Raw genomic sequence first — 13,491 nt, 5'->3', positions numbered from 1 at the left:
GAGCACAACTGGCACTCTCCCGCTGGAAGACCTCCCTGGCTGCCTCCAAAGGCCGGTTTGCAAGCACTCAATCCCGCTGTTCCCGACAGCGGCGCACAATGCTCCCAAGCCCAGGAGAAAAGCGCTTCGGGGTGGTGCTCTCTCCAGGCCCTGGAAGACCTCCCCGGCTGCCTCCAAAGGCTGGTTTTCAAGAACTCCCTCCCGCTGACCCGCCAGCCGCACACAATGCTCCCAAGCCCGGGAGAAAAGCATTTTGGGGTGGTTTTCTCTCAGGGCCCTTGGAAGACCTCCCCGGCTGCCTCGAAAGGCCGGTTTGCAAGCACTCACGTCCGCTGTTCCCGACAGTCGCGCACAATGCTCCCAATTCCGGGAGAAAAGTGCTTCGGGATGGTGCTCTCTCCGGGCTCTTGGAAGACCTCCCAAGCTGCCTCCAAAGGCCGGTTTGCAAGCACTCCCGCCCGCTGTTCCCGCCAGCCACGCACAATGCTCCCAAGCCCGGGAGAAAAGCATTTTGGAGTGGTGCTCACTCCGGGCCCTTGGAAGACCTCCCCGGCTGCCTCCAAAGGCTAGTTTGCAAGCACTCCTGCCTGCTGTTCCCGCCACACGCGCACAATGCACCCAAGCCCGGGAGAAAAGCGCTTCGGGGTGGTGCTCTCTCCCAGCCTTTGGAAGACGTCCCCGGCTGCCTCCAAAGGCCAGTTTGCAAGCCCTCCTGCCTGCTGTTCCCGCCAGCCGCGCACAATGCTCCCAAGCCCGGGAGAAAAGCGCTTCGGGGTGGTGCTCTCTCCGGGCACTTTCAAGACCTCCCCGGCTGCCTCCAAAGGCCGGTTTGTAAGTACTCATTCCCGCTGCTTCCGCCAGCCACGCACAATGCTCCCAAGCCCGGGAGAAAAGCATTTTGCGGTGGTGCTCTCTCCGGGCCCTTGGAAGACCTCCCGGGCTGCCTCCAAAGGCCGGTTTGCAAGCACTCATGTTCGCTGTTCCCGACAGCCGCGCACAATGCTCCCAAGCCCGGGAGAAAAGCATTTTGGGGTGGTGATCACTCCGGGCCCTTGGAAGACCTCCCCGGCTGCCTCCAAAGAACAGTTTGCAAGCACTCATGCCCGCTGTTCCCGCCAGGCGCACAATGCTCCCAAGACCGTGAGAAAAGTGCTTCGGGGTGGTGTTTTCTCCGGGACCATGGAGGACCTCCCCGGCTGCCCCCAAAGGCCGGTTTGCAAGGACTCCCACTCGCTGTTCCCGCCAGCCACACACAATGTTCCAAAACCCCGGAGAAAAGCGCTTCGGGGTGGTGCTCTCTCCGGGCCCTTGGAAGACTTCTCTGGCTGCCTCCAAAGGCCGGTTTGCAAGAATTCCCTCCCGCTGTCCCACCAGCCGCACACAATGCTCCAAAACCCGAGAGAAAAGCGCTTCGAGGTGGTGTTCTCTCCGGGCCCTTGGAAGACCTCCCCAGCTGCCTCCAAAGGCCGGTTTGCAAGCACTCCTGCCTGCTGTTCCCGCCACACGCGCACAATGCACCCAAGCCCGGGAGAAAAGCGCTTCGGGGTGGTGCTCTCTCCCAGCCTTTGGAAGACGTCCCCTGCTGCCTCCAAAGGCCGGTTTGCAAGGACTCCTTCCTACTGTTCCCGCCAGCCACGCACAATGCTCCCAATCCCGGGAGAAAAGTGCTTCGGGATGGTGCTCTCTCCGGGCTCTTGGAAGACCTCCCCGGCTACCTCCAAAGGTGGGTTTGCAAGTACTCATTCCCGCTGTTCCCGCCAGCTGCGCACAATGCTCCCAAGCCCGGGAGAAAAGCATTTTGCGGTGGTGCTCTCTCCGGGCCCTTGGAAGACCACCCCGGCTGCCTCAAAAGGCCGGTTTGCAAGCACTCAGGCCCGCTGTTCCCGCCAGCCGCGTACAATGCTCCCAAGCCCGGGAGAAAAGCATTTTGGGGTGGTGCTCACTCCGGGCCCTTGAAAGACCTCCCCGGCTGCCTCCAAAGTCCAGTTTGCAAGAACTCATGCCCGCTGTTCCCACCAGCCACGCACAATGCTCCCAAGACCGGGAGAAATGCGCTTCGGGGTGGTGTTCTCTCTGTGCCCATGGAGGACCACCGCAGCTGCCCCCAAAGGCCGGTTTGCAATCACTCCCACTCACTGTTCCCGCCAGCCACGCACATGCTCCAAAACACGGGAGAGAAGCGCTTTGGGGTGGTGCTCTCCCCCGGCCCTTGGAAGACTTTCCCGGCTGCCTCCAAAGGTCGGTTTGCAAGAACTCCCTCCCGCTGTCCCGCCAGCCGCACACAATGCTCCCAATCACGGGAGAAAAGCGCTTCGGGGTGGTGCTCTCTCAGGGCCCTTTGAAGACTTCCCCGGCTGCCTCCAATGGGCGGTATGCAAGCACTCATGCCCGCTGTTCCCACCAGCCATGCACAATGCTCCCAAGCACGGGAGAAAAGCATTTTGGGGTGGTGCTCATTCCTTGCCCTTGGAAGACCTCCGCGCCTGCCTCCAAAGGCCGGTTTGCAAGCACTCCTGCCTGCTGTTCCCGCCACACGCGCACACTGCTCCCAAGCCCGGGAGAAAAGCGCATCGGGGTGGTGTTCTCTCCGGTCCCTTGCCCCTGTGCCTCGGGGCCAGGCAGGGGGTCCACATTCCCAGGTAAAGTCAGAAACACATGCACACGTCTGTTCCTGCCCCCTGCACCGGCAGAGAGCTCGGGGGAGCCAGAGTCTGTCAGGCAGCTGCTGGGCTGGCGGCCTGTGTGGGAAGTGGCAGAGCCGACCTAGGGGCAAGTTGGGCCTCTTGCTCTCCCTGCTGCCCTGAGGCTGCTGGGTCAAAGAGGTCTTGGACATCCAGCCCTTTGCTGGTCCCTTCCATCTGACGAGGCCCTCTGAGCTCCAGCACCTTGCAGTGTGGAGACAGACCCTGCCAGCAACCTCCTCTCCAAGGAGGACTCAACCGAGGCCTAGTCCCAGTGAAAGGCACCAGCGGGGATGAGCCTGGGGAGGCGCCCGGGAATGTCTGGACCCAGTCCCCGCAGCCTGCCCCTTGGTGGGGCAGTACCCCCGGAGGCCAGGAAGGTCTGGGCAAAACTGGCCAGGGGCAGGGGCCCTGCAGGGTCCTGCCCCTGGCCTGTGGGGCCTCTGAGCACAACCGGCCCTTTCCCAATGGAAGACCTCCCCGGCTGCCTCCAAAGGCCGGTTTGCCAACACTCCCGCCCGCTGTTCCCGCCAGGCACGGACAATGCTCCCAAGCCCGGGAGAAAAGCGCTTCGGGGTGTTGCTCTCTCCGGGCCCTTGCCCCTGATCCTGGGGTCCAGGCAGTGGGTCCACACTCCCAGACCAAGGTAGAACCACATGCACACGTCTGTTCCTGACCCCTGCACCGGCAGAGAGCTCGGGGGAGCCAGAGTCTGTCAGGCAGCTGCTGGGTTGGCTGCCTGTGTGGGAAGGGGAAGAGCCGACCTAGGGGCAAGTTGGGCCTCTTCCTCTCCCTGCTGCCCTGAGGCTGCTGGGCCAAAGACGTCTTGGGCATCCAGCCCCTTGCTGGTCCCTTCCCGCGGACGAGGCCCTCTGAGCTCCAGCACCTTGCAGTGTAGAGACAGCCCCTGCCAGCAACGTCCTCTCCAAGGAGGCCTCAACCGAGGCCTAGGCCCAGGGGAAAGGCACCAGCGGGGATGAGCCTGGGGAGGCGCCCGGGCATGTCTGGACCCAGTCCCCGCAACCTGCCCCTTGGTGGGGTACTACCCCCGGAGGCCAGGAAGGTCTGGGCAAGGCTGCCAGGGGCAGGGACACTGCTGGGTCCTGCCCCTGGCCTGTGGGGCGTCTGAGCACAACCGGCACTCTCCCGCTGGAAAACCTCCCCGTCTGTCTCCAAAGGCCGGTTTGCAAGCACTCCCGCCCGATGTTCCCGCCAGGCACGCACAATGCTCCCAAGCCCGGGAGAAAAGCGGTTCGGGGTGGTGCTCTCTCTGGGCCCTTGCCCCTGAGCCTGGGGGCCAGGCAGGGGGAACACACTCCCAGGCCAAGGCAGAACGACATGCACACGTCTGTTGCTGCCCCCTGCACCGGCAGAGAGCTCGGGGGAGCCAGAGACTGCCAGGCTGCTGCTGGGCTGGCTGCCTGTGTGGGACGGGGCAGAGCCGACCTAGGGGCAAGTTGGGACTCTTGCTCTCCCTGCTGCCCTGAGGCTGCTGGGTCAAAGAGGTCTTGGGCATCCAGCCCTTTGCTGGTCCCTTCCCTCTGATGAGGCCCTGTGAGCTCCAGAACCTTGCAGTGTGGAGAGAACCCCTGCCAGCAACCTCCTCTCCAAGGAGGCCTCAACCGAGGCCTAGGCCTAGGGGAAAGGCACCAGCGGGGATGAGCCCTGGGAGGCGCCTGGGCATGTCTGGACCCAGTCCCCGCAGCCTGTCCCTTGGTTGGGCAGTACCCCCGGAGGCCAGGAAGGTCTGGGCCAGGCTGCCAGGGGCAGGGACACTGCTGGTTCCTGCCCCTGGCCTGTGGGGCGTCTGAGCACAACCGGCACTCTCCCGCTGGAAGACCTCCCCGTCTGCCTGCAACGGAAGGTTTGCAAGCACTCCCACCCGCTGTTCCCGCTAGGCACGCACAATGCTCCCAAGCCCGGGAGAAAAGCGCTTCGGGGTGGTGCTCTCTCTGGGCCCTTGACCCTGAGCCTGGGGGCCAGGCAGGTGGAACACACTCCCAGGCCAAGGGAGAACGACATGCACACGTCTGTTCCTGCCCCCTACACCGGCAGAGAGCTCGGGGGAGCCAGAGACTGCCAGGCTGCTGCTGGTCTGGCTGCCTGTGTGGTACGGGGCAGAGCCGACCTAGGGGCAAGTTGGGCCTCTTGCTCTCCCTGCTGCCCTGAGGCTGCTGGGTCAAAGAGGTCTTGGGCATCCAGCCCTTTGCTGGTGCCTTCGCTCTGACGAGGCCCTCTGAGCTCCAGCACCTTGCACTGTGGAGATATCCCGTGTCAGCAACCTCCTCTCCAAAGAGGCCTCAACCGAAGCCTACACCCAGGGGAAAGGAACCAGCGGGGATGATCCTGGGGAGGCGCACGGACATGTCTGGACCCAGTCCCCGCAGCCTGCCCCTTGGTGGGGCAGTACCCCCGGAGGCCAGGAAGGTCTGGGCAAGGCTGGCCAGGGGCAGGGGACCTGCTGGGTCCTGCCCCTGGCCTGTGGGGCCTCTGAGCACAACCGGCCCTCTCCCACAGGAAGACCTCCCCGGCTGCCTCCAAAGTCGTGTTTGCAAACACTCCCGCCCGCTGTTCACGCCAGGCTCGCACAATGCTCCCAAGCCCGGGAGAAAAGCGCATTGGGGTGGTGCTCTCTCCGGGCCCTTGCCCCTGAGCCTGGGGGCAAGGCAGGGGGAACACACTCCCTGGCCAATGCAGAACCACATGCCCACGTCTGTTCCTGTCCCCTGCACTGGCAGAGAGCTTGGGGGAGCCAGAGTCTGTCAGTCAGCTGCTGGCTTGGCCGCCTGTGTGGGAAGGGGCAGAGCCGCCCTAGGGGCAAGTTGGGCCTCTTGCTCTCCCTGCTGCCCTGAGGCTGCTGGGCCAAAGACGTCTTGGGCATCCAGCCCCTTAATGGTCCCTTTCCTCTGACGAGGACCTCTGAGCTCCAGCACCTTGCAGTGTGGAGACAGCCCCTGCCAGCAACCTCCTCTCCAAAGAGGCCTCAACCGAGGCCTATGCCCAGGGGAAAGGCACCAGCGGGGATGAGCCAGGGGAAGCGCCCGAGCATGTCTGGACCCAGTCCCCGCAGCCTGCCCCTTGGTGGGGCAGTACCCCCGGAGGCCAGGAAGGTCTGGGCAAGGCTGGCCAGGGGCAGGGGACCTGCTGGGTCCTGCCCCTGGCCTGTGGGGCCTCTGAGCACAACCGGCCCTCTCCCACTGGAAGACCTCCCCCGCTGCCTCCAAAGGCCGGTTTGCAAGCGCTCCCGGCCACTGTTACCAGCAGGCGGGCACAATGCTCCTAAGCCCGGAAGAAAAGCGCTTCAGGGTAGTGCTCTCTCTGGGCCCTTGTCCCTGAGCCTGGGCGCAAGGCAGGGTGTCCACACTCCCAGGCCAAGGCAGAACCACATGCACACGTCTGATCTGCCCCCTGCACCGGCAGAGAGCTCGGGGGAGCCAGAGTCTGTCAGGCAGCTGCTGGGCTGGCCGCCTGTATGGGAAGTGGCAGAGCCGACCTAGGGGCAAGTTGGGCCTCTTGCTCTCCCTGCTGCCCTGAGGCTGCTGGGCCAAAGAGGTCTTGGGCATCCAGCCCCTTGCTGGTCCCTTCCCTCTGACGAGGTCCTCTGAGCTCCAGCACCTTGCAGTGTGGAGACAGCCCCTGCCAGCAACCTCCTCTCCAAAGAGGCCTCAACCGAGGCCTAGGCCCAGGGGAAAGGCACCAGCGCGGATGAGCCTGGGGAGGCGCCCGGGCATGTCTGGACCCAGTCCCCGCAGCCTGCCCCTTGGTGGGGCAGTACCCCCGGAGGCCAGGAAGGTCTGGGAAAGGCTGGCCAGGGGCAGGGGACCTGCTGGGTACTGCCCCTGGCCTGTGGGGCCTCTGAGCACAACCGGCCCTCTCCCACTGGAAGACCTCCCCGGCTGCCTCCAAAGGCCGGTTTGCAAGCACTACCGCCCACTGTTCCCACCAAGCGCACACAATGCTCCCAAGCCCGGGAGAAAAGCTCTTCAGGGTGGTGCTCTCTCCGGGCCCTTGCCCCTGAGCCTGGGGGCAAGGCAGGGTGTCCACACTCCCAGGCCAAGGCAGAACCACATACACATGTCTGATCTGCCCCCTGCACCGGCAGAGAGCTCGGGGGAGCCAGAGTCTGTCAGGCAGCTGCTGGGCTGGCCGCCTGTGTGGGAAGGGGCATTACCGACCTAGGGGCAAGTTGGGCCTCTTGCTCTCCCTGCTGCCCTGAGGCTGCTGGGCCAAAGAGGTCTTGGGCATCCAGCCCCTTGCTGGTCCCTTCCCTCTGACGAGGCCCTCTGAGCTCCAGCACCTTGCAGTGTGGAGACAGCCCCTGCCAGCAACCTCCTCTCCAAGGAGGCCTAAACCGAGGCCTAGGCCCAGGGGAAAGGCACCAGCGGGGATGAGCCTGGGGAGGCGCCCGGGCATGTCTGGACCCAGTCCCCGCAGCCTGCCCCTTGGTGGGGCAGTACCCCCGGAGGCCAGGAAGGTCTGGGAAAGGCTGGCCAGGGGCAGGGGACCTGCGGGGTCCTGCCCCTGGCCTGTGGGGCCTCTGAGCACAACCGGCCCTCTCCCACTGGAAAACCTCCCCGGCTGCCTCCAAAGGCCGGTTTGCCAACACTCCCGCCCGCTGTTCACGCCAGGCACGCACAATGCTCCCAAGCCCGGGAGAAAAGCGCTTCGGGGTGTTGCTCTCTCCGGGCCCTTGCCCCTGAGCCTGGGGGCCAGGCAGTTGGTCCACACTCCCAGACCAAGGCAAAACCACATGCACACGTCTGTTCCTGACCCCTGCACCGGCAGAGAGCTCGGGGGAGCCAGAGTCTGTCAGGCAGCTGCTGGGCTGGCCGCCTGTGTGGGAAGGGGCAGAGCCGACCTAGGGGCAAGTTGGGCCTCTTCCTCTCCCTGCTGCCCTGAGGCTGCTGGGCCAAAGAGGTCTTGGGCATCCAGCCCCTTGCTGGTCCCTTCCCTCTGACGAGGCCCTCTGAGCTCTAGCACCTTGTAGTGTGGAGACAGCCCCTGCCAGCAACCTCCTCTCCAAGGAGGCCTCAACCGAGGCCTAGGCCCAGGGGAAAGGCACCAGCGGGGATGAGCCTGGGGAGGCGCCCGGGCATGTGTGGACCCAGTCCCCGCAGCCTGCCCCTTGGTGGGCCAGTACCCCCGGAGACCAGGAAGGTCTGGGCAAGGCTGGCCAGGGGCAGGGGCCCTGCTGCGTCCTGCCCCTGGCCTGTGGGGCCTCTGAGCACAACCGGCCCTCTCCCACTGGAAGACCTCCCCGGCTGCCTCCAAAGGCCGATTTGCAAGCGCTCCCGCCCACTGTTCCCAGCAGGCGTGCACAATGCTCCCAAGTCCGGGAGAAAAGCGCTTCAGAGTGTTGCTCTCTCCAGGCCCTTGCCCCTGAGCCTCGGGCAAGGCAGGGTGTCCAGACTCCCAGGCCAAGGCAGAACCACATGCACACGTCTGATCTGCCTCCTGCACCGGCAGAGAGCTGGGGGGAGCCAGAGTCTGTCAGGCAGCTGCTGGGCTGGTCGCCTGTGTGGGAAGGGGCAGAGCCGACCTAGGGGCAAGTTGGGCCTCTTCCTCTCCCTGCTGCCCTGAGGCTGCTGGGCCAAAGAGGTCTTGGGCATCCAGCCCCTTGCTGGTCCCTTCCCTCTGACGAGGCCCTCTGAGCTCCAGCACCTTGCAGTGTGGAGACAGCCCCTGCCAGCAACCTCCTCTCCAAGGAGGCCTCAACCGAGGCCTAGGCCCAGGGGAAAGGCACCAGCGGGGATGAGCCTGGGGAGGCGCCCGGGCATGTCTGGACCCAGTCCCCGCAGCCTGCCCCTTGGTGGGGCAGTACCCCCGGAGGCCAGGAAGTTCTGGGCAAGTCTGCCAGGGGCAGGGACACTGCTGGGTCCTGCCCCTGGCCTTTGGGGCGTCTGAGCACAACCGGCACTCTCCCGCTGGAAGACCTCCCCGTCTGCCTCCAAAGGCCGGTTTGCAAGCACTCCCGCCCGCTGTTCCCGCCAGGCACGCACAATGCTCCCAAGCCCGGGAGAAAAGCGCTTCGGGGTGTTGCTCTCTCCGGGCCCTTGCCCCTGAGCCTGGGGGCAAGGCAGGGGGAACACATTCCCAGGCCAAGGCAGAACGACATGCACACGTCTGTTCCTGCCCCCTACACCGGCAGAGAGCTCGGGGGAGCCAGAGACTGCCAGGCTGCTGCTGGGCTGGCTGCCTGTGTGGGACGGGGCAGAGCCGACCTAGGGGCAAGTTGGGCCTCTTGCTCTCCCTGCTGCCCTGAGGCTGCTGGGTCAAAGAGGTCTTGGGCATCCAGCCCTTTGCTGGTCCCTTCCCTCTGACGAGGCCCTCTGAGCTCCAGCACCTTGCAGTGTGGAGACAGCCCCTGCCAGCAACCTCCTCTCCAAAGAGGCCTCAACCGAGGCCTAGGCCCAGGGGAAAGGCACCAGCGGGGATGATCCTGGGGAGGCGCACGGACATGTCTGGACCCAGTCCCCGCAGCCTGCCCCTTGGTGGGGCAGTACCCCCGGAGGCCAGGAAGGTCTGGGCAAGGCTGGCCAGGGGCAGGGGCCCTGCTGGGTCCTGCCCCTGGCCTGTGGGGCCTCTGAGCACAACCGGCCCTCTCCCACTGGAAGACCTCCCCGGCTGCCTCCAAAGTCCTGTTTGCAAACACTCCCGCCCGCTGTTCACGCCAGGCTCGCACAATGCTCCCAAGCCCGGGAGAAAAGCGCTTCGGGGTGGTGCTCTCTCCGGGCCCTTGCCCCTGAGCCTGGGGGCAAGGCAGGGGGAACACACTCCCTGGCCAAGGCAGAACCACATGCCCACGTCTGTTCCTGTCCCCTGCACCGGCAGAGAGCTTGGGGGAGCCAGAGTCTGTCAGGCAGCTGCTGGGTTGGCCGCCTGTGTGGGAAGGGGCAGAGCCGCCCTAGGGGCAAGTTGGGCCTCTTGCTCTCCCTGCTGCCCTGAGGCTGCTGGGCCAAAGACTTCTTGGGCATCCAGCCCCTTACTGGTCCCTTCCCTCTGACGAGGCCCTCTGAGCTCCAGCACCTTGCAGTGTGGAGACAGCACCTGCCAGCAATCTCCTCTCCAAGGAGGCCTCAACCGAGGCCTAGGCCCAGGGGAAAGGCACCAGCGGGGTTGAGCCAGGGGAAGCGCCCGGGAATGTCTGGACCCTGTCCCCGGAGCCTGCACCTTGGTGGGGCAGTACCCCCGGAGGCCAGGAAGGTCTGGGCAAGGCTGGCCAGGGGCAGGGGCCCTGCTGTGTCCTGCCCCTGGCCTGTGGGGCCTCTGAGCACAACCGGGCCTCTCCCACTGGAAGACCTCCCCGGCTGCCTCCAAAGGCCGGTTTGCAAGCACTCCCGCCCACTGTTCCCACCAGGCGCGCACAATGCTCCCATGCCCAGGAGAAAAGCGCTTCGGGGTGGTGGTCTCTCCGGGCTCTTGCCCCTGAGCCTGGGGGCCAGGCAGGGGATCCACAGTCCCAGGCCAAGGCAGAACCACATGCACACGTCTGTTCCTGCCCCCTCCACCGGCAGAGAGCTGGCGGGAGCCAGAGTCTGTCAGGCAGCTGCTGGGCTGGCCGCCTGTGTGGGAAGGGGCAGAGCCGACCTAGGGGCAAGTTGGGCCTCTTGCTCTCCCTGCTGCCCTGAGGCTGCTGGGCCAAAGAGGTCTTGGGCATCCAGCCCCTTGCTGGTCCCTTCCCTCTGACGAGGCCCTCTGAGCTCCAGCACCTTGCAGTGTGGAGACAGCCCCTGCCAGCAACCTCCTCTCCAAGGAGGCCTCAACCGAGGCCTAGGCCTAGGGGAAAGGCACTAGCGGGGATGAGCCTGGGGAGGCGCCAGGCCATGTCTGGACCCAGTCCCGGCAGCCTGCCCCTTGGTGGGGCAGTACCCCCGGAGGCCAGGAAGGTCTGGGAAAGGCTGCCAGGGGCAGGGACACTGCTGGGTCCTGCCCCTGGCCTGTGGGGCGTCTGAGCACAACCGGCACTCTCCCGCTGGAAGACCTCCCCGTCTGCCTCCAAAAGACGGTTTGCAAGCACTCCCACCCGCTGTTCCCGCCAGGCACGCACAATGCTCCCAAGCCCGGGAGAAAAGCGCTTCGGGGTGGTGCTCTCTCCGGGCCCTTGCCCCTGAGCCTGGGGCCAGGCAGGGGGAACACACTCCCAGGCCAAGGGAGAACGACATGCACACGTCTGTTCCTGCCCCCTAAACCGGCAGAGAGCTCGGGGGAGCCAGAGACTGCCAGGCTGCTGCTGGGCTGGCTGCCTGTGTGGGCCGGGGTAGAGCCTACCTAGGGGCAAGTTGGGCCTCTTGCTCTCCCTGCTGACCTGAGACTGCTGGGTCAAAGAGGTCTTGGGCATCCAGCCCTTTGCTGGTCCCTTCCCTCTGACGAGGCCCTCTGAGCTCCAGCACCTTGCAGTGTGGAGACAGCCCCTGCCAGCAACCTCCTCTCCAAGGAGGCCTCAACCGAGGCCTATGCCCAGGGGAAAGGCACCAGCGGGGATGAGCCAGGAGAGGCGCCCGTGCATGTCTGGACCCAGCTCCGCAGCCTGCCCCTTGGTGGGGCAGTACCCCCGGAGGCCAGGAAGGTCTGGGCAAGGCTGGCCAGGGGCAGGGGCCCTGCTGCGTCCTGCCCCTGGCCTGTGGGGCCTCTGAGCACAACCGGCCCTCTCCCACTGGAAGACCTCCCCGGCTGCCTCCAAAGGCCGGTTTGCAAGCGCTCCCGCCCACTGTTCCCAGCAGGCGTGCACAATGCTCCCAAGTCCGGGAGAAAAGCGCTTCAGAGTGTTGCTCTCTCCGGGCCCTTGCCCCTGAGCCTGGGGGCAAGGCAGGGTGTCCAGACTCCCAGGCCAAGGCAGAACCACATGCACACGTCTGATCTGCCTCCTGCACCGGCAGAGAGCTGGGGGGTGCCAGAGTCTGTCAGGCAGCTGCTGGGCTGGTCGCCTGTGTGGGAAGGGGCAGAGCCGACCTAGGGGCAAGTTGGGCCTCTTCCTCTCCCTGCTGCCCTGAGGCTGCTGGGCCAAAGAGGTCTTGGGCATCCAGCCCTTTGCTGGTCCCTTCCCTCTGACGAGGCCCTCTGAGCTCCAGCACCTTGCAGTGTGGAGACAGCCCCTGCCAGCAACCTCCTCTCCAAGGAGGCCTCAACCGAGGCCTAGGCCCAGGGGAAAGTGACCAGCGGGGATGATCCTGGGGAGGCGCACGGACATGTCTGGACCCAGTCCCCGCAGCCTGCCCCTTGGTGGGGCAGTACCCCCGGAGGCCAGGAAGGTCTGGGAAAGGCTGGCCAGGGGCAGGGGACCTGCTGGGTCCTGCCCATGGCCTGTGGGGCCTCTGAGCACAACCGGCCCTCTCCCACTGGAAGACCTCCCCGGCTGCCTCCAAAGACCTGTTTGCAAACAGTCCCGCCCGCTGTTCACGCCAGGCTCGCACAATGCTCCCAAGCCCGGGAGAAAAGCGCTTTGGGGTGGTGCTCTCTCCGGGCCCTTGCCCCTAAGCCTGGGGGCAAGGCAGGGGGAACACACTCCCAGGCCAAGGCAGAAACACATGCATACCTCTGATCTGTCGCCTGCACCGGCAGAGAGCTCGGGGGAGCCAGAGTATGTCAGGCAGCTGCTGGGCTGGCCGCCTGTGTGGGAAGGGGCAGAGCCGACCTAGGGGCAAGTTGGGCCTCTTGCTCTCCCTGCTGCCCTGAGGCTGCTGGGCCAAAGAGGTCTTGGGCATCCAGCCCCTTGCTGGTGCCTTCCCTCTGACGAGGCCCTCTGAGCTCCAGCACCTTGCAGTGTTGAGACAGCCCCTGCCAGCAACCTCCTCTCCAAGGAGGCCTCAACCGAGGCCTAGGCCCAGGGGAAAGGCACCAGCGGGGATGAGCCTGGGGAGGCGCCCGGGCATGTCTGGACCCAGTCCCCGCAGCCTGCCCCTTGGTGGGGCAGTACACCCTGAGGCCAGGAAGGTCTGGGAAAGGCTGGCTAGGGGCAGGGGACCTGCTGGGTCCTGCCCCTGGCCTGTGGGGCGTCTGAGCACATCCGGCCCTCTCCCACTGGAAGACCTCCCCGGCTGCCTCCAAAGTCCGGTTTGCCAGCACTCCCGCCCGCTGTTCCCGCCAGGCACGCACAATGCTCCCAAGCCCGGGAGAAAAGCGCTTCGGGGTGGTGCTCTCTCTGGGCCCTTGCCCCTGAACCTGGGGGCCAGGCAGGGGGAACACACTCCCAGGCCAAGGCAGAACCACATGCACACGTCTGTTCGTGCCCCCTACACCGGAAGAGAGCTCGGGGGAGCCAGAGACTGACAGGCTACTGCTGGGCTGGCTGCCTGTGTGGGACGGGGCAGAGCCGACCTAGGGGCAAGTTGGGCCTCTTGCTCTCCCTGCTGCCCTGAGGCTGCTGGGCCAAAGACGTCTTGGGCATCCAGCCCCTTACTGGTCCCTTCCCTCTGACGAGGCCCTCTGAGCTCCAGCACCTTGCAGTGTGGAGACAGCCCCTGCCAGCAACCTCCTCTCCAAGGAGGCCTCAACCGAGGCCTAGGCCCAGGGGAAAGGCACCAGCGGGGATGAGCCAGGGGAGGCGCCCGAGCATGTCTGGACCCTGTCCCCGCAGCCTGCCCCTTGGTGGGGCAGTACCCCCGGAGGCCAGGAAGGTCTGGGCAAGGCTGGCCATGGGCAGGGGACCTGCTGGGTCTTGCCGCTGGCCTGTGCTGCCTCTGAGCACATCCTGCCCTCTCCCGCTGGAAGACCTCCCCGGCTGCCTCCAAAGGCCGGTTTGCCAACACTCCCGCCCACTGTTCCCACCAGGCGCGCACAATGCTCCCAAGCCCGGGAAAAAGCGCTTCAGGGT

The sequence above is a fragment of the Dama dama genome, unplaced genomic scaffold, assembly GCF_033118175.1.
Source record: "Dama dama isolate Ldn47 unplaced genomic scaffold, ASM3311817v1 ptg000094l, whole genome shotgun sequence".
Classification (NCBI taxonomy): Eukaryota; Metazoa; Chordata; class Mammalia; order Artiodactyla; family Cervidae; genus Dama; species Dama dama.
This window is presented reverse-complemented; position numbering follows the sequence as displayed.